The sequence below is a fragment of the Salvia hispanica genome, chromosome 5, assembly GCF_023119035.1.
Source record: "Salvia hispanica cultivar TCC Black 2014 chromosome 5, UniMelb_Shisp_WGS_1.0, whole genome shotgun sequence".
Taxonomy (NCBI): Eukaryota; Viridiplantae; Streptophyta; class Magnoliopsida; order Lamiales; family Lamiaceae; genus Salvia; species Salvia hispanica.
In genome coordinates, this window is record NC_062969.1 from 8,481,992 (window position 1) to 8,508,809 (window position 26,818).

The 26,818-nt window shown below is 33.4% G+C and overlaps 1 pseudogene; it reads left to right on the forward strand.

Annotated features, from left to right (window-relative positions):
* The first annotated feature begins 18,548 nt into the window (after positions 1-18,548).
* Positions 18,549-26,115, forward strand: LOC125187223 (annotated as a pseudogene).
* The last annotated feature ends 703 nt before the right edge of the window (positions 26,116-26,818 follow it).

Here is a 26,818-nt window from a genome sequence, read left to right on the forward strand (position 1 = left end):
ATATTATATATCAGTAACTTTATAGATATCAATCACTTCATTAAACCTAAAAAAAATAAATATTAAATTTTCCATGTTTCCCTTGATGGCATTTTTCTGTTGCATACCTGAAAAATGTATATTATGTTGTAAATATCAATTATATCTTTAAAAAAGCTCATATTATAAGTTTTAGAATCAACTGTAAAAATATTAATATGAATTTCACAACTTTTATGAAATATGAATAAATGTCTATCATATCTACATAATGAAATATGCAGATAACTAAAATTATATTATTAAATATGACAAAAAGGAATTTTAGACCATTTATGCTCTCTGTATCTATCTATTGAATTTATTCAAAAAAGAATCTTGATAAGTTGCAGAATCAATTGTAAAAATATTAATATCTATATAACAACATTTATGAAATCTGCATAAGTTTCTATGATAACTACATTTATGAAATCTGCATACAACTAACATTATATGATGAAATTGTTGGGACTACCGCAGCGGAAGACACGGAAAACAAACAGGTCCTTAACGGATCTATTTAGGTGATTATGCATTCGACTCCAATTTAATGCAATAAACATAGATCTATAGATATAACATCAAATAAACACATAATCATGCATATTCGATGTAGATTTTGATTGTTAACTCATAATCCGACATCGGATTGACGTTGCTTGCTGCACAACCCGGAGATCCTTGGTTTATCGACCACAAATCTTCCGTACTATTCCCTTGTCCTTGATCATCCATCCGTGTGGGCGGATCTTAGATAATCAATTAAATAACTTTGAATGGATCTAGGAAAAACCAATACAAACACGAAATTGTCTAGATCTAATCCTATGAATTAGGATAGATCAAGAACAATAATCAAAACCTTAATTCTCCCACGTGCTAGGCACGAAAATCGATGCCAAGAGGGAGAGGAGAGGAGGCGCCGATTTCTAGGCTAGGGTTAGGGTTTTGTGTTGTCTTGAATTGTATGCTAGGGTTTCCACATCTCTTCAATATTTATAGTGGACCTTATTGGGTTAGTAAGGGGATCCATGGAATGACTTAAGTGTTGGGCTCACCCATTAGATAATTAACTAATTAAATCAAATGACCCATGATTTAATATAATTATCAATGAAATATTATTTTGTTCCACTAAAGAATAATATTGCACTCCCACTTAAATCACCAAATTACAAATAACTTGGGTCCATTTTATTTTATAATATTTCCCGCGTTTAAGATTATCTTGATCCGTCAATTTAATTCTTTTGTCTGCTACGTGAATAGAATTAAATTAATTCTCCAAAGAGTTTTTCTATCTTGAAACTTTATTTATTATTCGTGGAATAAATTCCAACTGCGCAGTTTTCTGAATAATAAATTCCTTTTTCAATCACCTCTTGGGAATCCCCCCTTAGGGATTTAATCATACCACACTGGGCACGCGAATTCTATGAAATAATATTTCAATACCTTCATGTTATTCAATTACTACCACCCAAGATATCATGAACTTGAGTTACGTACAAACTCTCACATTGATAAGTCAAAGTGGCGTTTGATTGAATAAACAATATTGATATTAATATCATAGACTAGAAAATACTAAACTTTCTGAAATATATTCTTTCAGAAGATAGCAATAAAGAATACATTTCGGATTAGATTATTTCAGTGCTTTACCACACCGGTGTTACTAATCTCTTCTTAGGTAAGAGAGAATTATCACAAACACCGCAACCGTACCAATAGGTAGCCAAAGCCTATCTAGGTTGTGAATACGTTTTTCTTCTTACTAGATCTGGCCAAGTCCCCTACTGGAAAACTCATGAGGAGATTCATCGAATTTTCCTACTTGACCTTCTTAGTAAAAAGCCTTAGACTTGTTTATCATATTTCAATAATAAACCATTATATTATAGTATTATTTATTCTCATCATTAGGTAAACAAGTGGACGTGGCGTTTCTCGTATACATGCACAAGCTGACTGTACAAAGGCGTATACGCTCAAAGCATCTTTTAGTATACAACCCCAACAGAAATCTGACAAAAAAAGAATTTCAAACTATTTATGTTGTATGTATCTATCTATTGATAGTAGAAAAATAGATAACTGAAGTCAAGTTGAAGCTATACATTCTGAATTCGTAGTTATATGCTGATCAAAGTATTTTTAGACATAATAAATTGAATATATGGCATACCTTTTGCTGCCTACTAATCATTATGTTGTAACCACTTTTATAATGTTTCTTTCTCTCTCATTTTTCTGATTTAGTAGAGGCGGCTGACTTTATTAGGGTTTTATAGATTAACTCATACATTAACTGTTGTTGTTAAATTGGACAAAATCCAAAAAATAATGATTGCAAATGTGGTTCTGATTGGGCCCATTAAATTCAAATCCTATCATCCTTTAAACGGTTCTTAGCCAATCATTAAATAGTTTTTGATATTTCTGCCAAATAGATCTCTATAAATACCATTTCCTGTTCATTCTCCAATTACACATTTTCATTCACTTTCTGAATTCAATCAGTAACATTCATTTCCTGAGCACTTTTTATTCGGTTAATAGGTAGCTCTAAAAGATTTCAAGCACCGCATTTCTTAAGTTTTGTCCATTCATAGTTTAATCTTTTTACACAAACTCTTTTTACGTGAAGGGTTTTCCTGATCATTACAAGCGGCTTTTGGAATTTGTGTTTTGTTTTTCACTGTTGTGCTGCTTAATAGATTATCTCATTAAGTACCCTTTTTTTGTTCATTCTTCAGTTACACATCTGCATGCACTTTCTCAATTACTTTCTGAGCTTTTTTAATTCGTTTTTTAGGTAGCTCTAAGTTATGTACATTCATTGTTAATTCTTTAATTGATTTTTTGATAGCTCTATGTTCTGTCCATTCATCAAGAACTGCATTTCTTTAAGTTCTGTATATTCATAGTTAAAAGGCAGTTGATTGTTCACATGATTTTGTTAAATATCCTACTAATTTGTGCTTGGTTTTCTTCTTATATTAATTTCTCCACGGCTATGGCCCCTTATGTAACCTTGCTGAATAATCATTATGCTACTATCACTAAGTCTATGATTAAAGTCCGATGTGTCCGTGTTTGGAAGTATGCTCTGGAGGATGAAATAGACAAAAGTTTAGAGAGTATATTTTATGATAATTAAGGAGGTGTGGTTTATAAGTTAACAAATTTATAGCTAACTTTTAAAACTTCAGTTGTAGTTTTTATGATATCCAGCATATCAACATCTTATATATCTCATCACTTTTTATTAAGGGTACAAGAATTCAGGCTTCATTTCCCAAATATATAATTGAGAAACTGAATTCTCAACCTAAGGAAGGATGGATTTATTTTGTGAATAATTTCTATGTCAAGGATAATACTCTAAGAAACAAAGCTACAAATCACCAAAAGAGACTTATGATGAATTGTAAAACAGAGGCATATGAAGTTAATGCCTTCCCAACCATTATGTTTTCATTTTTGCCATTTTCTGAAATAGCAAGGCTTGAAAATGCAGATCTGAATCCTTTTTTTGGTAAACTTTATCTATGATAAACTGTAATAACTACTTTAGTATGCACGTAATGTTTGCCATTTTTAATATTTTATTTTACAAATGTAATTGGAGTCATTACTGAACCAGGAAGCGTGGTGAACAAGTCTAAATATAGACTTATTGAAGTAGAAATTTCTGATGAGCAGTAAGTTTGTATTTAAAATGTGGATATGTCATCTTTAAGTTATATCAAGCAGTTCAGAAAGTAACTCAAGAATGCGTTTGAGCAGTGAAGATACGTAGTGTGGGTCACTGTGTGCACAGAAAGAAATAACAGGTTTCCTAGGTCCAGCAAATCCGCTAGATCACACGGTCTAGGAACTCACTGGTCGTTGGGAAATCCTGGTCGTCAGACACACAGAGCACTTATTCAAAAACCCTCAACCACTTATACAAAAACCTAGCACAAGGAAGTAGGGATCGATCCCACAGAGATGGATGCGTAATAATCATGCTCAGGGATTTGAGAATTGTTTTTGGGTTGGTTGCTACCACGCATTTTTTTGGGTTGAGGAAATCAAACTAAACTTGGAATTTAAACTGCTACGCTAACAGCTAGATCTAGGCGAAACAACAAAAGCATGCACGTAAACTAGAATCGAAACAATCACTAGATTTGAGAGACTATTTTAAATTACCTAGATCTGAGAAATAAACCGACGGTAGGGACCATAACTGAAAAGGCAGAGTACGAACGAAAAGCTGGAAAAACAACTAACTAAGGTACTAACTAACAGCGACATCATCTTCTTCAACCAATTTGCATAAAAACTCAGAAGAAACAGGTACGAGCATAATCGGAAACAGAGCAGACTGGATTTTAACGATTAAATGATGAACAATTAAGAACTAAACAGATCTACGGATGCTAGACGAAGTAAAACAGAAAGTAAACAGAAAACTCAAAATCCATGCATAACTCGACTTCCCCTGTTCAAATCCAACCTCGGATGCTAAATCCACTCCGGATCCAAGCATCCGACATAAACTCCAACAAAAAAAAACATTTCATAACTTCAGATTCAACCAACAACCTCTGATCAACAACAACACCGCAGATCTACAGCCAAATTCCCCAGATCGACCACCAAAGTGACAGAAACAGAGATTAACATGCAACTCGCCGAAATAAAAACTCTTAACAGCAGGATCAACGTAGATCAAAGCACGAAATAACACAAATATAACGAAAACTAAGAAATGCATAGATAATCAGTAACATCAACAACCCAATCGACTTCCAAAAGTGAAGTTCGAACGAAATAGAGTGCAAAAGAACCGAAAGTAAATAGATTGTATCTTCGCCTTCACGCGGACGGTGTTACGACGGAATTTCTCTGAAGATTTGACCCCTTGAAACCTACACTACCCCAGAACTCCCATTTCCCAAGTGTGTGTGTGTGTGAGAGCTAAGAGTGAAAAAGTTGTATCTCTTGTGTGTTGCATGCTCCTCTATTTATAGGCATTGAAGTGGGCCCAGCGAGGTATAGATAGACTTTGTTGCCCTCAGCTATTGACTCCCTTCTTCTAGCCTTCTTTTCCTTAAATTCTGCTCACTTCTCCTTCATTCTTTCGCTAGTCCGTTCCCTCCAGCATCTCCTGCATCTAGCGATTCTGTCACACACCTGGCTTAGAAACTGTGTTAGACCCAGCAAAATATAGTGCTTTTCACATATAACCGATGCATGAAATTAGCCTTATCAAGCAGGCATAATAAATTGTGTGTACAATATGGGAGTCAAATGTTGATTCATATTTGTCTCAATTTAAAAAGAAGTGAAGGAACAATCCCTATTGTTATAGTTCAGTTTTGCAAGCCTAACTTATTCCGAGGTAATATTTTTGTAACCTTTCTTTCTGTTTCTCAATTCTATATTTTTGTTGTTTATATGGTTTAACTTTTATTTGTTAGGTGAGGTAGGTGTTTCTACTCATTATCAAGCATCCAAGGTACTTATTAATGAAGATCTAATTGAAGTTAAGGATTTCAGGAAGAGGTATAATTACTTATTTGTTGTCTATTTAGTCATATTTTTTACATTTTTTTTTTTTTTGCATTTATACTTATGGCTTAGAATGTATAAAATAAATCTTATTTGTATTGCAAGGTGATCATACTTTTACTCAGCATGTTTCATTGGAACAATCTGCACAAAGGTTGAGTAGTAAGTTTGATGATTTGGAAGTGAAGTCTATTGAAGATGTAGTTTGTCTAGAGGTATTGAAATCTGATTTTCAATATATTATTGTAGAGTTTCAGTAATTACACTATTAATTATACTTTCTGTTTTAATATTGGAATAGTTTCTTACTGTTAATATTGAACAGGATGGGTCTTATTGGGTGTTCGGGAAAGTTGAATCAATTGAATGCCATTATGGATAATGGTTCTACTTAGCAAGACTTGTGTAAAGAAGGTTAGATGCTTGGATGACACTAAGTTTCATCGTGACTTCTGTTTGAAGACTTTCTCTTATGCACTGAAAAGGTAATAGACTTTATCTTTAAGAGTATGTATAAGTTAATCTAAAGCATGTTCTCATATTAATTAATGATTAAAGTTCTTTATCTTTATCTCTTATGCAGGTTTAGATTTGTTGTCAACATTGTTGATGACACATGCAATGTTTCCCTTCTCTTGTGGGATAGAGAAGTTGTTCAGCTTTTGGGTAAAAAGGTTACTGATATGATTGGACGTAAATTTGAGGTATATCTATTATCATTCATTTTCAGTTTTATAGTTGGCTGTTTTTAATTTATTGTTGTTTTTGTAGAGATCTACCATGAATTGTATTCCTAAGGAAGTTGAAGATAAAATTGTTGGGCAAAATCTGTTATTCAAAGTTCAAGTCAGGAATAGCAAGGAGTATTATCGTAATTATCCTTATACTGTGAACAAACTTTGTAGTATTCCAGAAATTGTTGAGAAGCATGTTCCTGTCAACATTGGCTCACAAATATTTAATTATGATGTGAAGATGTCCGATATACTATTTGGATCAGACATTTCGGAGGTAATTTTACTTTTTCACCAAATTAGAGTATCTGTTTTTCTTACTTTTTGTCTAACTGAAATTTAACTTTTATTTTAGGTTACTCAGAAAGGATATCTTACACCCGATCTATCTGTTGTAACCAAGGATCATGGTAGTGAGTGGATTGTTGAAAGCAGTGTCAAGCGTTGTTTGGATTCTGATTTTAATACTTGTGTTGATATTTCTGCTGATCAAGGAAAGAATAAGAAGAAAGTGTAAGTGGTGGATAATGCTGATGTTGCTCCAATCAGTAATTGAAAGAAGGTTTTCTTGTGGTGATCAGATTGAGAAAAATCTTTGGAGTTTCTATGTTTTGCCTTTTGGTTGTTTAGTTGACATATCATTTTAGACTGCTCATCTTAGTTTTTGCTGTTTTGGTTGATGGTTTTGTTCCTTCATTACTTTCTCTTTCTGATGATAATGTTAAGGCTTTGCATCTTCGGTTCTGTTCAAGACTTTTTTGATGAGATTGTATTGCAAACTTGTCTAATGCCTTTATCATTCAAATGGTTAAATTATAAGGGTTAATATCTTAATTTTCACATACTTAAGTGAAATAATTATCAGTCTTAACTTAATCATTGAGAACATCACTCAAATGGTTGATTGAACTTTATTCTATTGCAAATGTTATATTCACTAACTAATGCATTATTTTAGATTATCTAATGTATGTTGGTCTTCTATTCATATAAATCTGTTATATAGATTAATGTTATAGTTCTATCACAAAATGAAAGGCTGGAAGTTGTGATTGAGGTTCTGATTATCACTAAAATCAGTTTTTATTATGATCTATAATCCATATAATTAACAGGGTTTTAAGTCAAGACTGCTTTTACTGCATTACTTCTCATATTTATGTAACTAGACATATGATTACTTAATTTAGACAAACTTATTTGCATTCTATAATTCACATTATTAATTATACTTAGATAAAAGGATATCATTCAAATTCCAACGACGACAATTTACTTTGGCTGTGTCATATGCGATGACCATTAATAAGAGTCAAGGTCTCTCTTTCTCATGTTGGATTATTTTTGAAAAAACCAGTATTCAGTCATTGACAGCTTTATGTTGCTATATCTAGAGTCACAAGCCGTGAAGGTCTGAAAATTTTAGTTTGTGGAGATGATGTTGATAGTAGAAATGATTCTACTATTAATGTTGTTTACAAAGAAGTTTTCCAAATTTTATGAAATGTTGGTTTGTTTTTCTATGTTTTTGTTTGCATATGTGAATATCTATGTTTTGTTTAAAAGAGATTATGAAGTTTTTATATGTGAGAAGAATATTATTTTTTGCCTTTGGTCTTTTACGGTATTGTTTTTATTTGTATATTGAGTAGTTCTTGATCCACCATTTTCTTCTTTTTTCATATGTTTTGTGTTACTCCCTCCGTCCCCCATTAACAGTCACACTTTTCCATTTCGGTCCGTCCCCAATTAAGAGTCATACTTCATTTTTACCATAAATAGTAAGTAGGTCCCACATTCCACTAACTCAATTCACTCACATTTTATTATTAAATCAATATAAAAAAAAATGGGTCTCACATTCCACTAACTTTTTCAACCAACTTTTCTTTACATTTCTTAAAACCCGTGCCCGGTCAAAGAGTGACTCCTAATAGGGGACGGAGGGAGTATATTACTACACCCATATTAGATATTAAAATTATTAAATTGTATAAAATCGTATGCTGAATATTAATTTTTGATATTGGTAAAAATGTTTATATTGTTTATAATTGTATCAATACTTATTTTAGTTAGAATACTTTAATCGGCGGATATTTTTTAGTGTAAAATATTTAAAATTATTTACGTACTACAGTATTTTTTATTTTTATCTTCATTTCTTGAAATTATTTTGTCCCGTGCATAGCACGGGTGGTGATACTAGTAATATAAAAGTGAGACTCATATTCTACTAACTTATTCAACCCACTTTTTGTACATTTCGTGTCATTACCAAATAATAATATATGACTCTTACTCAGGAAAGAAGGAATACTATTTAATTCTAAAAAGCAAATTTGAATCACATAACATATACCGTATAGTATGATTGATTTTCTTATGTCAATTGCAATTTTATTGCAGGACGCGTTGTATTACTAAAATTAAATCCATTATATCCATCTATTAATTTCAATAAATTAATGATACGCAGCTAATTAATGATAAACCTAGATCACTTTCCAACGTGAAAAATGGTAACAATCTCTAATAATTCATCTTTGCCTGAATTTTTAAAGCAGGCCGCGTTCAGGGGTGTAATTCGAACTTTATCGCTAGCAAAATATGCACGAGACGAGACACTTAAAATGTTCAGGAGTAGTATGTATAATTGTATAGGGATGGAAATAAGGAATATAATGAGTATTTAGTTCTATGTGAAGAAATGACTAATATTTATAAAATGATAAGTCTGTTAGAAAATGAATACTTCTATAATTGAAATAATAGTAGTAACAGATTAGTTTCGACATCCATGTCAGTTCAGCGATAATTGGAACTGAAAGAAAAAGAATTGTTGACCACCCATCTTAATTTATGACAGATCTAGGAAGGCTCTATTAAATCTTTTTATTGGCCTGTTGCCAATAATATAACAAGATGCACTGTTTCTAAATTACTCAATGGGAACATGTTTATTAAATTGCAAGCATGTGAAAACATTAAATAATGATTTAATCTGTTTTCACACTGATACGTACAAGGATGACATAATCTACCCAATTATTTATGACCTCAGCGTTATAAATATCTTGGTGTATAATATGCTGTCAAAAATTAATTGGTTGCAAGTCATCAATAAGATGACATTGGTGTGGTATAGCAACTGAACGGATCTAAACAAGACTTGCCTTGGGTTATCTACTTTTGAAAATGGTCTTGATAAATATTTATTTCTTAATCAATGTAGGTTAGCATTGGCGTCTGATGGTATTGATTGGCACATTGCTTTGACTTATCCAAAATCGTGCGGGTTTCGTAGCCCAGTTATCGATATATTGGGCGGTGGTGATCGATATCCCCAGCGGTCTTGGGATTCTTTATTATATTGAATCGTGCACGAGTGAATGATTGATAATGTCACCAGAGAGATATGAAAACTAAGTTTTTATTATTCGGAGCACTGTTATTTGGATTGGAGTATAGTTACTCTATGAATAATAAATGAGTGTTTCATCTTTAAAGTCCATTCTTGGAATTAATAAGAAGTTAATTAATTAAGTCCATAGCGAGACATTAATTAATTAATGGACATTACAATCTTAAACACGGAAATGAAAGATAAGCGAGCCGGATTACTTATAATTTTAGTTGGATGGGGAGAGTTGAATATTACTTCGTAGTATAATTTTACTTTCGTAATATTCCAATTATAACTATATTAAATTGTAGTTCAAAATTTAATTAGTAAAAAAAGTAAATTGGGTAGGCGTATCAACCTTAGTAGATCCTTTGTCTGGCCGAGAACTTAATATAAATAGGAGAATAAAGGAGAGCGAGAAAATACAATATCTCGTATTCACCCGATTTTAGAAAAATTTAGATCTCTCCGGTGTAGGAGATTCGAATTTGAGTCCTATTCGAAAAGGATTAGCACGTGGCTGGCATTTAAGTCTAGTATTCTAGTAAGATCGTACTAGCGATCATCAAATCTGATTCGGGAACGGAAGATTTGTGGTCTAGTACTTAAAGCTACATTGGAAGTCGCTAGCCATCTTCAATTCTTTGGAGAATTAATTAGGTATTATTCTATAAGGTAAGCATGTTTTTAGGTTTTCAATATTCTTAAAGCATGATTGATTCAAGTTATGAGCATGATCTGAAAATTTAGCGAATAGATTTTGTCTAAAAAATTTTCTAAATAGTCTGATTTTTTGATTTATTTACATGCTCTTCCGGGTACCAACGGAGGATGCCCTGTGTTGTCCGAGTCCCCGGCGGTTGGGGCCCCAAGGGGTCAAAGTTTGGATGATCTTGAAGGACAAGGGGAAATTAAGGGGTACCGGTTGGGTCCTCGGCCGGCGGGCGAAGAACACCGGCCGCGAACACGGGGGCCCTCTCTTGAAACGGGGCCCGGGGGTTTTCCACACTTTCTTTTAGGCGTCCCTTTGGGACCGGCGCCAAAGCCCGGCCAAAAAGGGAAAGGGGGCGGTGGGTGGTGGCCCCCAGGCGTCCTCCCTCGCTCCCATGGGCGGGAAACGAGGAGTTGGAATCGGGGGGTTGAGTATGGATACAGCCCCAAAAACTCTTGAAAAAACCGATCGAAGCGACGGAGGACTAAGAATATGATCAAAAATTTGCCGGGGGGGAATTTTAAGACTAGTTTGGTTTCTTTTTTTGTTTTTAGTTTTTAAAGTAGTTTTTTTTTTGCAAGTTTATGATTCCATTTTTATTTAAAAACTTTTTTTCATTTTGGGATAAAATAATATATTTTGGTATTTTTTGAATTAAAAACAAAAATTAAAAAAAAATGATTTAAAATTTAAATGAAAAGTGAATAAGAATGGGCTACTAAAATTAATTTTTGGAAAAAAATAGGTCGATTTTTAGGGTTTGGAAACCTTTTGGATGTCTTATAATAGGACATTCCAAAATGAAATAGATTACTTATCTTGGAACGGAGGGAGTAATTCTTTTACTTATTCTTTTACTAAACTTATCTAACATAATTTTTCTTAAATCGGAAAAAAAGAAAAAGCAATACTTGTTCTGCACAAGAGCTTCAGTTTAGTCACAATTTCATTTTTTTCAATATTTTCATTTCAATCAACATCTGTATAATATAGTGAACCTCGATATCCCATTTCGGTTATAACTCAAAATTTTGTACCAAACTATTTAATTTAAACGATAAACGTTAGACACATCATTATAGAATAAGCGGAGTTTATTATAATTTTATTTGACTCCCGCCTCCTCTAGCGTCACACTAATAAATAGGAGTAGTTAAATTGGAGGAAAAAAGTAAGAGAGAATAATATAGAAAAAATTTTCTCCACATTACTCTTTCTCCACTACCTATTTAAACTCTTTCTCCACTTTACCTATTTATTAGTATGATTTTTCCAAATCAGCTGTAAAAAGAAGAGAGTCAATTATGAAGGAATGGAGGTAGTAAGTACATCTTAGGGAATTCGAGATTTAAAACCAATGACATCATCTGCCATAATATAACTTGGTGATGATCCTAGCTCTCTTCTATATAAGTGTGGATAATCTTCCCCCTTATAAGGCCTTTTAAGGGTGAGTGACCCATTTCTAATATGGTATCGAGGGGGTCGTGATCATTTTAATATGGTATCGAGGGTCCAAGTCGAGATGGTGTATCTCTTTTCTCTTCTCTTGCCTACCAACGTGATGGAAGTCCGATAGCATTCCCGGGCCCCCATATAGGGGGCTGTTAAATTCTCTATATTCTGTCTCACATCGACTTGGTGAGTGACCCATTTCTAATATTAAAAGAAGATAATCAATGTTCATCTTTAAAGGACTGTAAACTTCATTTGTAGATTATAATTCTAGTAAATTTTAATGAAGGTTGTAATGGATCGAACATTGAGTTTACAACAGCTAAATTCCTGCATTCAAAAAGATCGATATCTTGTCTTTCTGTATGATTGATTTGCCAATTTTATCAAGTCCCATACATGATATAGTGAATTAGTACAAGAGAGAACGTCAAAACTAATTAAGAGGAAAAATACTTGATTTCTTAAATTCCTCAATTACAGAAGTAAAGTAAAACAGTACCATATAAAAAATAAAAGACATCTATCTTCCTTTTTCCACGATGACACTAGAGCCTACATCACAACCAACATAAATCAATCTCATTATCTGCGCAATTAAATTGATTTCACCAAAAAGAAAGAAACCAAAGATAAAGACTCGGAACTTAGAAGGTACATCTTGGTAGGTTGTCAAGTTTTAGATTTAATGTTTATTTGTAGATTTAATGCTTATTAGTTATTTATTTGAGGTTTATTTGAAAAACCATGTAAAATACTAGTAATAAAAAAATTGATCCAAATGCCATATTAGTGACGGACAAATGATATTTCAAATTTATGTGTTTGTCGGACTTGCAATTTCCATATAACTTCGCAATTCATGATAGCTTAGAATTATGAGAAAAAGAACATCAAGATTGTCCTATTTTATTTGAAATTTGAAGTGAATGAACGAGAAATTGGTCAGGAGATGAATTATATTATATACCTCTCATCCACTTAAAATGAAACATTTGAGAATCGGCATGGATTTTATGCAGAGTTGTTTGTGAGTTAATGAAGTGAGAGTAAAGTAATAGATATAAAAAAGTAGAAATAGAGTTATTTCCATTTTAGTAAACATTTCATTTTTAAAGAGACAAGGGGGTACTAATTTAATTTAAAATTAAGACCTAAGTGGAGGTGAGTGAAATCAGAAAATTATATTCAATGAGAGTCCTTTAGTTATAGTCCACTTACATGGCAAACAAAATGATTTATGTGGCAAGCAAATGCTTCTTATCTTGCCATCATCTACCAATCTTTCCTTTTAATTAGTCCATCAACTTACCCTCTCAAACGGCCAAACCCTCTTTTCAACAATCATTTACATTTACTACTAAAGTTGTCACATTGTCCCCTTTACCCTCTTCTCTTTTACCAGTTTTTCTAAAGATGATGAGATTCGTGTCATATTTTGGTGAAATAAATATTTCACCTTTTACACGAAAACAACAATATCGAGGGTGGGTAGGAAGTAGCACCAATTTGGATATATGATTTATAGTTAATTATCATGAAAAATACTTCATCAATTTACTTATATGTGATTGGGTTTTAATCGAGTAAATACAAGTTGCATTCATTCACATATTTATTATTCCATAATATACATTTAGATATCAATGTTATTACTCTGGGCCAGTTTTTGGATTATAATTTTGGTATTCCAACTGAAAATAATTTTTACTGCATTTCAGAATAATGATATCGGTAGACCATCTCGCCAGCTGTGGAGATGCTTCATGCACCTTTTCGATTTTAATTACTATAATTTCATGTAAATTTCGTATAGCATTTGTTTATTATTTTAAAACAATTCTTTAATAATTGTGAACCAAGTTGGTTGGTCAATATATGTTCAATTACGAGTAATATTAATGAAAATATCGATGCATAATGGTCTTGGTTGAATTTTCATGTCTGTTATAACTTAATTGACACTTAATAGTTCTAATAATTGCGAGAATCATCCATATTGTAAAAAGAATTGATTCAGTTTCGACATTAATATACTCCATTAAATATCCGCCTCGGTTATCAGATTTCTACAAAATGGTAGGAAGAAGTTTAAATAATAATATATTTTTATTACGAGAATATTTTTTTATACAAAAATACAGCTTGAAAAATAAAAGGCCATCATTATGTCACGATGTATATATTACAAAAATAAAGGGCCATCATTATTTTTGTATGCTGTGATTATTGTCACTGATGACTTCTAATCATTTTCTCTTTACTTTTAGCTTCTTAAAATTAGAAGAGCTTCTCAATTGTAAGAGACGTGCATGTAACTTTTCTACGAGGACAAATACTAAACATTAATTCTACATTAAATTCTAAAAAGGAATAACAAAAACAAATGTAGCATAGAAAATGAACTTAATAATCATGGAGTACTTTAATTACCAATCTTTTATCCCTAAATAAATAACAAAACGATTTATACACGACTTTCTATATGTTGAAGTTGAACTATCATGCATCATTAATGTAGAAATATATTAAACATATTAATACTGTATTTTTCTTATTAACCAAGGGATATTAATTACTTCAAAATGGAGTAATAGATAAGGCTGGTATTCATCTTGAGAGATAGGGTTCATACCGACATGAATTAAATAATTTGAGTCCGCAATCACTGTACACTATCTTGTGTTAGTGTTGAACACTATATACTAGTGAGTAGTGAGGATAAATATGAAGAATTGTGGATTATGTAATTCATTGATAGAATAATTTCGACACAGTCTCCCCACTAATATCGCTACAACGAAATATCAATATTAATTACGGAGGCACGATAGAATTTATTTAAATATATAGAGAAAATTATTGGAATCGTGTGCCCGGTCACAGGTTTTGACCAAGAATAAACATGACATTATATTAATTTTTGTGAAATTAAATTATGAGCGTCGATTTACGTTGGAATAGATGACCCAGTATGTTCATTTTCTCAAATTTGATTCTCGGTTCCGATGAGTAAAAATAATGAATTAAAGTTGCACAAAAATGCGATCTAATTAAATAAGCTAGTAGAAAGCTAATGGGTTAAAAAGAGTGTTAATATCCCACATAGGAAGTGACAACCTTATTAAACTATTAATAAGAAGAGTTATTACATAATAGTGGACTAAGATGGGTGGTATAACCCACACGCGCCACCGTTCGCGCCCATGCATGTGGACTTGGATGTTGGCAATTAGTCTTTGGGCTCGGTGTTTGGGCTTGTCCTAAGGCTAGTCTAGTTCTTTTAGACCACCAATGCTTCCAATTCAGCGAGCCAAGTAGAATGACATTTCGTCAAGATGCGGAAGCCAATGTGGCTGACACATGACGAAGTCCACGTCGTGAGCGAACCTAGACGCGAGCGTGTCCCGATACGTCCATCCGAGGATCAGCCTTTGCAGTCCGGAACGACTTGTGACGTCCGGCGGTTACAACCCAACTATGATGACAACCATCAAGCTGCGTTGAGTGTTGACCCCTATCCATTCCATGCATTTCTTACACTACGAAAATTTGCAAAGCATTATGCATCATAAGTCTCTTGTTTTGCATTGTTCTTGTCAAATCTGCCTCCCCTCCAATCCAATTCACCAGCTCTTGATAGCTCGTCTACTACATCGTAGACAAAAAGCCGTTTTATCTTTAGGGAGGACACGCGATCCGAGAGATCTCGAGACATTATCTTGTATTGCTGACAGAGGCCTCATCGACTCGGCTTATTGCTGCATTTACGATTTTATTGTTTCGATATATTATTGTAATTTCGTTTCAATTTTATTTTATGTTCCTTCTTTTGGGCTTTATTACGCGTGATTAATTTTCTTATAATCTAGGAACCTAACAGAAATTAAATAGAAACTCATAGTGACTAGTACAACTTAATATGCATTGTTGATTTTGTATGATTTGTGATCGTGAATATTATTTTAGTACAGTATATTAATATTAAGAAGCATAATCATATGGAGAGTATTTAATATGAAAAAATTACTTAATAAACAGGGAATGTTCAAATGAAAAATCATTCTTAGTTCAAGAATGAATAACTATTTGCTGTTAATTCGTTAAACGGTGGACTTATTTACTTAGTGGATGAGTGCAATATCAAGATTCAAAAAAGTCATTTTCACCTTATATAAGTTTTATTCGTTTAGAAACTTATATTGTTAATAAAAATCATGTCATTTAAAAATGGGGCAAATAATTTAGTATTTGTCATGTTATAAACTTTTTCTTAATAAATGAATTGGACTATTATTTAGCCATGTAATTGGAAATCCTATAGTCTCAGCAAGTTTTCTAATCTAAGTGTCCGAGTCGAGTTTTTTAATTAAATTAATGCAATCTTAATTAAAGATGCTTTCATCTTCAAAGTTATAATTTTAATATTATTGATTAAATTGAAAAGCTGAATTAGATCAGTTAAAATACAATATAATATGATAATATAAATACACATCTTATATAAAATTATTGATATCATCAATACAACGAGACAAAGGACAATGATTATTCAACCCCTTTTCTCCTAACAAATGTTAGGAAAAAATAACATCTTCGAGTGCTCATTGAGTAAATTCATGATTATGTAAATTCATTATCATGGATGAGGCAAGTATTGTGTAAGGATGCTTGTAGAAAATATAATAGTTCAATAATATATTACAAACTCCCACTTTTCGCACTTAGATCTGAAGGGCCCATTATTTCCGATCTTTGTAATTCCTTCCTTACATCATTCAAATTTTTTTTATTAGATTTGAAAACAACTGCTAATCCTAGCTATTACTGAAAAATATTTCATTTACATTCTACATGAGTTTCGCAATTACTTTTAAGTACTACTTTACATGATCACTATTCACTTACATTATTCATAGAATAATCGAATTCAATTAAAATTTAGATTAATGGATCAGTATAATGCATATAAATACTATTTGTCTAGTAAAAATTTCAATGTCTTAGTAAATCGAGTTCAATTTAAAATTTAAATCACTAAATAAGATATATAAACAAAATATAAAATGAAGTTAAGGATATGTTATAGTGATCCTAAGTAGATCTCTTAGCTTTGCTTTTTAGTAACATGCCATCAAAGATTGTGACTTGGTAGTCTACAGGGCCATCGATTAATAGTTTGATTTATGCCTCTTAAGTCAAATTGTGCAGACGTAATAATTGGTGTCCACTTTTAAAATTGTTCCAATTGATGGTATGTTTAATAATGGCACATAATTTGACCATAAAAGATGCAAATATGGTTTAAATTTAAAGTATAGCACTTAAAGTTTCACGTTTCTTGACCTCAATTGTGTGCGGTCCACATTGTTTTGAAGCAAATACATTATAAAATATACATTGTTTTGAAGCAAATACATTATAAAATATACATGGATCATGAAAGTCTATTTTCCTCGGGTTCCATTCTATGTGATCATGTTGATTTAATAATATTACTTGATAAAATATAAATGAATTATTTCACTAACGCACATTTCAACACAATATTAATAAGTGATGTTTGATTCGCCAGATAATATAATAGTAAAACAATGTAAAATAAGTTAAAATAAACTGTGTGTATATGAGGGTGAATGTGAAACGATTACTAATGAGATTACAATATAGTTCTGATATTACATAGTCAGGTCATTAGCAGAACTTTAAAAAAAACAATGTAAAAGTTGGGTCATGAGCGGAATTAACAAAAAAAAAAAACAATCGAACAAAAGATAAAATTAGACATAGTTTTAAATCATTGACTAAAAATTTCCAAAATTCCAATCAAATTAGACATACTCTTAAAAAAAACAAGTAAATATTCCGATCAAATGGCTCCGCCATGCCAATTAGATTAAATATTTAATAGAATTAACAGAATAATTGTGAATATGGCTGTATGGAATTGTGTTCGAGATTTCAATTCTTGGACAAAGAAGAAGAGTGCCATCTTATTTAACAAGAATATAAATTTGCATCAGTCATAAATCCACAAAAATCAGTCTTGATTCTCGTCCCACTTGTCGAATCTTACCCAAAAAGTTATGTTTTTTTAAATAGAAAGTATGAGAATATTATGTAGTAGTAGAAAATTAGTTGATATGCATTTACTAAAAAAAAATACTATCCCTATTTTATTTTAGACTAAGTGTATCCTTCAACAGACTTGGTGAATATTCATCGCAATGACATCTCAAAAGTCGGGATTAGCCCTCTGACTATTTGGTTAAGAATAGCAACCGTTTGTTATTTTTGATTCCTAACGGCCGCCTTTAAATTTAAAGTTATTTAATCATAAAAGAAAATAATAATAAAGAATGGACGAACCGCATTCCCACCCGACTACATCACTTGAGAGGCTGAAAATGACAATTGGGATTTGGATAGATTTCTAAGCGAAGTAAAGCCCAATGGGCCAAGGTGAGTACAAATATAGAAGAATAGCCCATTTAACTACATACTGGGCTGGGTGAGTACGATGGGTCAATTCGCAGAAAAATGACTCTATTTGAATTAAAGAAGAAATCAATTGCACAGAATGACAATTCTACCCCAAGTTATACCCATAAACCCTGTTTTTTAAAATACAAAGAGAAAGCAAGAAAAAGAGAAGATGGAAGTTGAAACAGCAGAATTAGGTAGGGCGGAGGAGAGAGAGCAGAGCCACCGCGTCATATGTCAGCTCACCGACGCGGAAGGCACGGCGCTCGGCTCGCCAATTTTCCTGCCGGAAACCGCAGGTCCTAAGGAGCTCCAGCAGCTCGTCAACCAGCTCCTCAACAATGTAAATTCATCATCAAACTAAATCTATTTTTGGCTTCTTATTAGTAATCATAGGATTCTCTTTTGGATGATCTCTCCGCAATTACTCCGGATATATTTTTGGAATCCATTGCGGTCATAGGAGAGAATCTGTTTGCCTCATATAGTGCTGGTGGTTGCCTTTTTTTATGAACAATATTTATATGAAAAATCTGGAAATGAACTACATGTAGTGGATAGGATCCTATTTAACGAGGAATATGTTTGGTTATCTTAGGAGGAAAAGTTGCCTTATGCTTTTTATGTGTCGAACCATGAGCTTGCAGTGGAGCTTGGATCGTACCTTCAGAAGAATAAAGGCATTTTGCTAATTCCTTTGATGAATTTATTGCTCTTGATCATTCTTTTACTCCTATACCGAACACAAACTCAAATTGCTGAGATTTTGAGTAAATAATGATGCAGTTTCTGTGGAGAAGGTCATTACAATAGTATACCAGCCCCAGGCTGTATTTAGAATACGTCCAGTGACTCGATGTTCTTCAACTATTGCTGGTAAGAAATGTGTTTTATTCCGTTCACATGCTCATCCCAATTAAGGGTTCATTTTGTTTCTTTCGTACCTGCATCGTCAATGATATTATTAGTCCTGATCACTGCCTAGCTCATTCTTCACTCTATTTCACCTTCCTATAACTATTGAATTTTCTAAAGCACTTCTTGAGTATCTTAAAAAAACTAATGTTTGCAATATCATGACTAGGTTTCACAAATGGATAATACATTCCTCCATACTGATTCTGTATTGGCTTTGATGTACATTTAGGTTTTATTGATACATGATTGTTCTGTAGGTAAAACACGAATAAGTGGTTAGTCATGATAATTGTTAACACATTGACCTTAACATTAGTAGCTTATATAGCATAGGAGATTAATCAAACCAAGTAGTCTCATTTTGCAATACAAAGATAATTTCAAGGATAAACACTTGTTCTAAATCTCATCTTCCCTAGGGTTGTTTAACTGGTTAAGGAACCCCTCTACCAAAGGACAAAGCTAGCTTAAAGACATTTACCTCTTCTTGATTTTTATGTTTGATACAACCATATATGATATATTTGGCGGGCTTGATTACATTTTCGTCTAATTTTTCTTGGCCAAAGCCAAAACAGCATTTCTTGACTCTTGGCGGACTTTTGAAATAATGTTATTCTCGTTCAATGAAATAATTTCAAAACTGTTCAGTTTACGGACTGCTAGATTTATTTGGCCCTCTTAATTCTTATTGGGATGAAGTTTTCTTGGATTTATCTTTAAAGTGATGTTTGAGTTTGACGGCATTTTTGGTCCAACTCTGGTTGATTTATTGTAGGTCACACTGAAGCTGTGCTTTCTGTTGCCTTTAGTCCTGATGGACGCCACCTGGCCAGTGGATCAGGTGATACAACTGTTCGTATGTGGGATTTGAATACGCAGACACCATTGTTTACATGTAAAGGTCAGAATCTTTCTTTTTATGTCTGAGCAGCATTTTTCTGATGGTTGAATGACATTACTATAATTCCCAGATTTTTAAACGTTTATCTCCATTGTTTGTGTTTCTTGAAAACATCCAAGAAAGAAATCTACAGCACTTTGTTTGGTTATACGTATATAATTATATCTGCATAAAGCTATTTGGATATGTGACATTATAAAAGATAACTATATGTATGAAGTTAGATTGTTAGAATGCCACAATTATGTCCATTTCATTTTCTTGAGCTATTTGGCATTTTCTATAAATATGTAGTGATATATAATGATCACCGTACTTTATCTCCCCTTCAGGACACAAGAACTGGGTTCTTTGTATTGCATGGTCGCCAGATGGTAAGCATCTAGTAAGTGGAAGCAAGGCTGGAGAACTTATATGCTGGGACCCACAGACCGGCAAATCACTGGGAAATCCACTTATGGTAAGTGTAACAACTAGTGTTTTTCTTGATTGAATTTCTTCCTTGTTGATCTGAATATTTTTTTAACCTGCCTTAATCTATTCTGTCAACCATCTTAGAGTCGAATGTATTGTAGAGTGTGTTGATTGTGATCTGTTTTTTTTATCTTTGTAGATGCTCAATAGGAAAATAGTATACTAGATATATAGGTCTATGTATATATTAAGAAGGGATAGGTAGTGGCACGTCAAGATACACCATTATACTTTTGCTGAAAGATACGTGCATGCTTGACATTGTGCCTCCCCATCCTATTTTTCATCACCTAATTTGATTGATATATAATATCTATCATCTTTTAACATCACCAATAATTATTTTTGGAATCTCTAAATGTTATTATATATCGGCTATGGCGCGCCGTGGCGCCATTGCATGGGGTTTCAAGAACAACACCATCGCCACGAGCTACCATGAAACTTTTAATGGCGACTGGCGCCATGGCATGTATGGCGTCAATTTATTGCAAATTCAAACAAAATTGAAGAATATTTAGGGCACGAGTTAATATAATTGCTTCTCTCTTTTGAAATATAGTTCATACAATTTTCCCAATGTCTCATGGGAAAAGCCACATCAATATGGTGGCATCACTAGGGCGAAGAACACTTGATGGGTAGCCACAAGATCAATATGTCCACTGAATGACTAGACATAAGAATCTAAGAGGATCCTCGCACTCTTTTGTCGGTAAAATATTTCCAAAGTTCTTCACGAACACTTTTCGGACACTTCGGGCATGCGACAACCTTCCGCTCTTCCCCATCAAGTGTTCTTTGCCCCTAGTGATGCCACCGTTCATTTGTTTGTAGCAAAAATGCATTGTACCTTATTAGTGGATGCCTTGTCCACTTGAATGCAATACTTCCACCCGGATCTATTCTAGTAGCGGAAACATTACTAGAATCTGCTCTACCTCGCTTAGTATGTCTCAGCCCAGAAACCCGGATCACCCAAATAGCCGGTAAAATCATAGGATTAGGCCGGAAAATTGTAACCTAAATACATAATCGGGCTTTCACTGCCGTTTGGGTCGCGGGTTATTGGGCTGCCCAGTGGGTTGCGGGTTAGCCATGGGTTGAGCATTTTAAAAAAAAATTATCAAATTTTGGGTTTATATACTTACATATATGAAATATATATGGCATGTGAACTATATATGATAATTATGTGTTCTTTCTCAATTAAAAGTTAGGGTAATATGAAATATAGAGTATATTAATATCATAATATGTCTTCATTTTAATCACATTAAACTCATAGAATTTATTTTGTGACATACTGTTATCTATACTATCTTTTTTAACTTCTTAGAATTTATTTTTTCGGTATACAATTAAGAATATTATTTAACTCTTTTGAAATGCATGATTTCCATTTAATTGTCATTTAATTGTATTCAGATTCACACGTGCTACTAATTGAGCGTTATGTTTATGTATTTTGTTTCAATTTTCAATAGTCTATTATTTTCCTTCTCTTGATCACTTTGATAATACTTCACTTTACGACAATTTGTTTTTTTATAAGTTAGAATACCGAATTGGATAGAAAGAAACAAATAAGATCACTGCCCGAATAGCCCGTGGGTTAGCTCGAACCCGAAGAGTTGGGTTAGGGCCAAAAATATATAACCCGAAAAATTTACGTTCGAATAACCCGCACCCAAATAGCCCGACAACTCGAATGAGTTGGCTCGAACCCGAGCTGGTTAGCCCATTGACATCCGCTGCCATTGATGTGGCTTCTTCTCCATGAGACATTGGGAAAACTATATTAACTATATTTCAAAAGAAGAAGCAATTGTATTAACTTGCTACCCTAAATATTCTGCAATTTTGTTTGAATTCGCAATAAATTATGCTTGAATCTAGGTTTTTGGGGTGAGTAATCTGATTCTAATTTCTAAGAAGAAAACCGGGTAAATACAATGGGCCGTCTTATTTGCTAATTGGATAGAGGATTGGGGCACCCAATCAAAAATTGACGCCTACATGCCATGGCGCCTCATTCATGGCGGCAAATGGCAGTCGCCATTAAAAAGTTTCATGGCAGCTCGCGGCGATGGTGTTTTTCTTGAAAACCGCCATGCAATGGCGTCACGGCGCGCCATAGCCGATATTTAATATCATTGGTTTATACCAAAAAGACATTAGGCACCAACACATGTCATGTCATGTTTTACTTGGAAGAATTTACAATGAATTTGAATAGCACGGATCATGTCTCGGGGCACAAGAAATGGATAACTGGAATTTCATGGGAGCCAGTGCATCTTAGTGCTCCATGCCGCCGATTTGTCAGTGCAAGTAAAGATGGTGATGCAAGGATCTGGGATGTTGCTTTGAAGAAATGTATAATATGCCTTACTGGACATACACTGGCCATAACATGTGTGAAATGGGGAAGTGATGGATTCATATATACTGGGTATGTTTCACTTTAGTGAGAATCTACACCTCTAAACAGGAAATTGTAAATTAATATGATTGAACTGTTATTTTCTTTGAAATTTGGAAGCACCTTGTTGGCCTATATTTTATATTGTAACCTAGGTAACAATTATGTGGTGATTGAATGGCATTCACTCAATTGGAAGATCATGCATAAAGAGCATTTTTTTGCAAGTGAACAATTCAAAATGGCTCAATAATTTGTGCTTTCTTCTGTAGTTTCATTTCAACAAACTTTTATAATTTCAAAGCTGTTTTATCTTCCAATTGTGAATTATCTGTAACTTTTATCCTGATAGGCAGTTTAATTGGTAGGGTTGGAGGAGGTATTGTAAATTTTAGGCGAAGTAAATCGTTATTATACAGTAAAATTGTAGAAGATAAAAAAATTTTGATTTCTATATTACGTTTTCAGATCTCAGGATTGCACAATTAAAATATGGGAGACTACACAAGGAAAGCTAATTCGGGAATTGAAGGTATTTATTTTCTGTGGCTCAACAATCTTTTGTTCATTTGCCTCCCATCCTATTTTTATAAGTGCATCCATTGCACATCTGCAAAGCAGCATATCCCTTCCCTTCAGTTCTCATTTTCTACACTTATCCGATGCTTTGGGCTTCTTGTCATGTTGTTCTTGTGTAGATTATGTTGTCTTATGTACTGGGGTTAAATGGTTCATATGTCCACAGTTCTTGTGGTGACTAATATGCTTCTGTGAACATCAAACGAGCCATGGGCTTTTAGACTACTATCAACTTATTGTAGTCTTAATTTTCTTATACTTAGTCGGCTAGTCGCTCATGTTTCCCATATTTCTCATTTGTAGGGCCATGGGCATTGGGTGAATTCATTGGCATTGAGTACTGAGTATGTTCTCCGAACTGGTGCCTATGATCACACTGGTAAACAGTATTCATCTCCAGAGGAAATGAAGCAGGTGGTGTGATTTATCTATTTTTTCCCTTCATAATTACTTATTGTAGAGTATGTATGCTTCTCCTTTTGGTCTACAATACTTCTTGTTAATTCATCAAAGTGATTTAACCATTCAATACAGTTGTGGACCTTAGATATACTACTATGTATTTTCTTTTACATTGTCGGAAGCTTGGTGCTGATATTTATGGTTTTGCATTTTGGATTTTATTTGGAAGGACTTAAAGGTTGAATCTCCTTGTATTATATGCATTGGCTTTACTTTGTGTACTGCATTTGAAATCCGAGGCTACTGAAATTGTTTTACCAGGTTGCTTTGGAAAGGTATAATAAGATGAGGGGCGGTGCTCCTGAAAGATTGGTGTCAGGTTCAGATGACTTTACCACGTTTCTATGGGAACCTGCTGCCAGCAAACACCCCAAAAATCGTATGACTGGTCATCAACAGGTGCTCAGTTTTGCGTCATTTCAATATTACCTCTGTTTTTTTGAATAAAACCAAACTCAGTTGAAAATGATTTATTCTGGATTAAATGCTTTATATCTTTCAAACTAATGCTGATATTCCTTTTACTAAGTTTACTGAAGAGCCAATGCATGTTTGATTTCATAGACATGAGATGCAGAGAATGAGGGACTGGCATTGGATAGATGACATATCATTAGACTCAGAACAAGCGTAACTGACAATCAGAAAGAGAAAAAAAAGGGAACATACAAGTAGAAAATCTCTAGTGATGATTTGGGAAATGATTGGTAGCCATGGTCTTGGCATATAATTACGGACTGCAGGAAAACTTCTACATCCATTCTCAAACTTAATCAAACCCCCCAAAATCAAACATCTTCTTGTTTAGTGTTACCTTTCTGTCAATTACTTGTGTTCATCAACATGCTCGATCTAACAAAGCTGTGCACAGAAAATATTGTACCCGTGGCTTCCATCTCTATCTCTCAATCTCTTTACACCATTGATGCATCTAGTTTGCATAATCTGGTTGATCCTCTCAATATATGTCCGGAGCTTTCAACCTTATTAATGATTATTGATTATTGATACTACCATATATCGACATTGAGTGCTAACCTCTTATTATTATTCGATCTCCTGTAGCTTGTAAATCATGTTTACTTTTCTCCTGACGGGCAATGAATGCCTCCTTTGATAAGTCGGTCAAATTATGGAATGGAGTAACTGGAAGTTTCGTGGCTGCCTTCCGTGGCCATGTTGGGCCCGTTTATCAAATAAGGTTTGGATTATTTTTAATAGAATTTTATGCATCTAGTTTGTAGATCTAATCCGAAATCTTCTTGCAGCTGGTCAGCTGACAGTAGACTGTTTTTGAGTGGAAGCAAAGACTCAACTCTTAAGGTAAATGTCCCTTTTGAAAACTGAAAGTGTTTTGAAATAATTTTGTTTTGTTAGGGAATGTGCCAATGTGGCCATGCTGGATTGCAAGTCAATGATTGCGCAAACGTGTATACTACATCGACTCTAATTGTGATACATAGTCTACTGTTGTACAATGATTATTGACACGGAAGCCTGTAAAAACAGGTTTGGGATATTCATACGCAGAAGCTGAAACAAGATCTTCCAGGACATGCAGATGAAGTGAGCTGTGTTGTCTTCGTTGTTTTGGTACATTTTATGCATCTAATTGAATCTTTGACGAACCCATTTTTGAATTGCAGGTGTTTGCAGTAGACTGGAGTCCAGATGGTGAGAAGGTAGCATCAGGTGGAAAAGATAAAGTTCTGAAGCTATGGATGGGGTAGACGCCAACAGTTTCACCATCATATACCGAGTTTTGGCAAGAAACGGAATCGCTGTTGCAACAAGAGATCACAAAGATAGGTATACTTTAGTTTAGGGAAGTAGTATTTTCTTCTGTTCAATTTCATTTATAAGACCTGGTGGTGGTGGTGGTGGTGATCAAGCTGCATATTTTTATTTCTCATTTATTTCCCTTTGTAAAGGAATTAACAACAAACAGGGTTAACTAAAATTTTCATTTTTTTTATCTTTACCAGTTGCACTCAACATCCATATATCCTTGGAAGAAATGGTAATGGAGTACATTTTTGTTTCCCAACAGCTTAATTTTGTCAGTCAATATTATAGAACCAAACACAAAAGCAAGTGGACAATCCAACAAAAATATTCTTCTTTTAAATACTACTCATAGTACAAGATTAAAGCAATATTTAATCTATCTAAGCAAATACTAATATTTATTTAGGGAGTGTTATGATGCCATCACCTCTTAAAGTAACACCATACTACAATTTTTAGCCAATCATTTGTACACGTGATCAATAATCACCGTCATGTGGCAATAAAAAAAATGTTCAAGGATAAAAATGTAACACCATACCACCATTCCTACCAATCATTCTAGACACGTGATCGAATAATCAGCTACCATGTGGCAATAAAAAAAATATTCAAGGATAAAAAACAACAAGAATATTTTATACAATATACAACAATTTTTCTTGGGAAGAATATCTAAGTATTAAATATAGCACAGATAGCGTTTATAATATGCATTGATATGTGATGTATACTCACTTTAAGAGTGTTGTCATTTTAACACAAACCTATTTATTTATTTCAAATTGCATTATACTACCACAATATAACAACATTTCCAATCTGTGCTTCTATGGACCCAAGGTGTCTCAAGCATTCAATTTTTAACTAAGCGGAGATTCCCACGAGTGAT